Here is a 2,529-nt window from a genome sequence, read left to right on the forward strand (position 1 = left end):
CGCTTCAGTTTGAAGAGAGAGAGACGTTACCGCTTCAGTTTGAAGAGAGAGAGACGTTACCGCTTCAGTTTGAAGAGAGAGACGTTACCGCTTCAGTTTGAAGAGAGAGACGTTACCGCTTCAGTTTGAAGAGAGAGAGACGTTACCGCTTCAGTTTGAAGAGAGAGAGACGTTACCGCTTCAGTTTGAAGAGAGAGAGACGTTACCGCTTCAGTTAGAAGAGAGAGAGACGTTACCGCTTCAGTTTGAAGAGAGAGACGTTACCGCTTCAGTTTGAAGAGAGAGAGACGTTACCGCTTCAGTTTGAAGAGAGAGACGTTACCGCTTCAGTTTAGAAGAGAGAGAGACGTTACCGCTTCAGTTTGAAGAGAGAGGACGTTACCGCTTCAGTTGAAGAGAGAGGACGTTTAACGCTTCAGTTTGAAGAGAAGAGACGTTAACGCTCAGTTAGAAGAGAGAGAGACGTTACCGCTTCAGTTTGAAGAGAGAGAGACTGTTACCGCCTTCAGTTTGAAGAGAGAAGACGTTACCGCTTCAGTTAGAAGAGAGAGAGACGTTAACGCTTCAGTTTGAAGAGAGAGACGTTAACGCTTCAGTTAGAAGAGAGAGAGACGTTACCGCTTCAGTTTGAAGAGAGAGAGACGTTACCGCTTCAGTTAGAAGAGAGAGAGACGTTACCGCTTCAGTTTGAAGAGAGAGGACGTTACCGCTTCAGTTGAAGAGAGGAGAAGACGTTACCGCTTCAGTTTGAAGAGAGAGAGACGTACCGCTCAGTTTGAAGAGAGAGACGTTACCGCTTCAGTTTGAAGAGAGAGAGACGTTACCGCTTCAGTTTGAGAGAGAGAGACGTTACCGCTTCAGTTAGAAGAGAGAGAGACGTTACCGCTTCAGTTTGAAGAGAGAGAGACGTTACCGCTTCAGTTTGAAGAGAGAGACGTTACCGCTTCAGTTTGAAGAGAGAGACGTTACCGCTTCAGTTTGAAGAGAGAGAGACGTTACCGCTTCAGTTTGAAGAGAGAGACGTTACCGCTTCAGTTTGAAGAGAGAGACGTTACCGCTTCAGTTTGACCCTGTGTTGGACCCTGAAGGCAGCATCTCTCTGGTTCTGTGTTGGACCCTGAAGGCAGCATCTCCCTGGTTCTGTGTTGGACCCTGAGGGCAGCATCTCCTTGGTTCTGTGTTGGACCCTGAAGGCAGCATCTCTCTGGTTCTGTGTTGGACCCTGAAGGCAGCATCTCCCTGGTTCTGTGTTGGACCCTGAAGGCAGCATCTCCCTGGTTCTGTGTTGGACCCTGAGGGCAGCATCTCCCTGGTTCTGTGTTGGACCCTGAGGGCAGCATCTCCCTGGTTCTGTGTTGGACCCTGAAGGCAGCATCTCCCTGGTTTTGTGTTGGACCCTGAAGGCAGCATCTCTCTGGTTCTGTGTTGGACCCTGAAGGCAGCATCTCCCTGGTTCTGTGTTGGACCCTGAAGGCAGCATCTCTCTGGTTCTGTGTTGGACCCTGAAGGCAGCATCTCCCTGGTTCTGTGTTGGACCCTGAAGGCAGCATCTCCCTGGTTCTGTGTTGGACCCTGAAGGCAGAATCTCCTTGGTTCTGTGTTGGACCCTGAAGGCAGCATCTCCCTGGTCCAATGGAATTTTTCCATGTGATTTTTGATTATGTCCGAAACAAACGTTTATAAAACGTACACCTTTAGTTTAACCCTCTCTATGATTTCTGATCACAATAGTGCGATATAGTTGAAGAACGGCTGTAGTATAGCTTTAATAATAAATACAATGACAACAGAAACACCTGAAGAAGAGCTGAGGGCCCAGCTCATGCTAACTGGGGACTTGGCATGGAACACTTTGGGAGACCAAAGTGTGTGTGTGTGTGTGTGTGTGTGTGTGTGTGTGTGAACAGGAAGTGTGTATTGTTGGTTTTTTGATCGTAAGTCAGATGAATGCAGGTCTCTGCCAACACTGTGACAGAGTGCATTATGGGAACCAATGGGAGGCTTTTATTTTATTATCCATTCATGTTTGAATAAACCGGATATTTATTCACTCACTGTCAACAGAGAAAATATTAATATGAATAGGAAGTGTCAGCATGTAAGGAAATACACTACATAATGAAATGATTAGCTGACATTAAAAAGAGAAAGATGGACATTAGAGAGAGGACGCATTGTGAAGAATACACACAAAGAAAACATGAAAACACCTGGTCTGTGTGTCTCTATCTGTCTGTCTGTCTGTCTGTCTGTGTGTGTGTGTGTGTGTGTGTGTGTGTGTGTGTGTGTGTCTCTGTCTGTCTGTCTGTCTGTGTGTGTCTATATCTGTCTGTGTGTGTGTGTCTCTGTCTGTCTCTCTGTGTGTGTCTCTATCTGTCTGTGTGTGTGTCTCTGTCTGTCTGTCTGTCTGTGTGTGTCTCTGTCTGTCTGTGTGTGTGTGTGTGTGTGTGTGTGTGTGTGTGTGTGTCTGTCTGTCTGTCTGTCTGTCTGTGTGTGTGTCTCTGTCTGTCTGTCTGTGTGTGTCTCTGT

This window comes from Pseudochaenichthys georgianus, unplaced genomic scaffold, assembly GCF_902827115.2.
Source record: "Pseudochaenichthys georgianus unplaced genomic scaffold, fPseGeo1.2 scaffold_335_arrow_ctg1, whole genome shotgun sequence".
NCBI lineage: Eukaryota > Metazoa > Chordata > Actinopteri > Perciformes > Channichthyidae > Pseudochaenichthys > Pseudochaenichthys georgianus.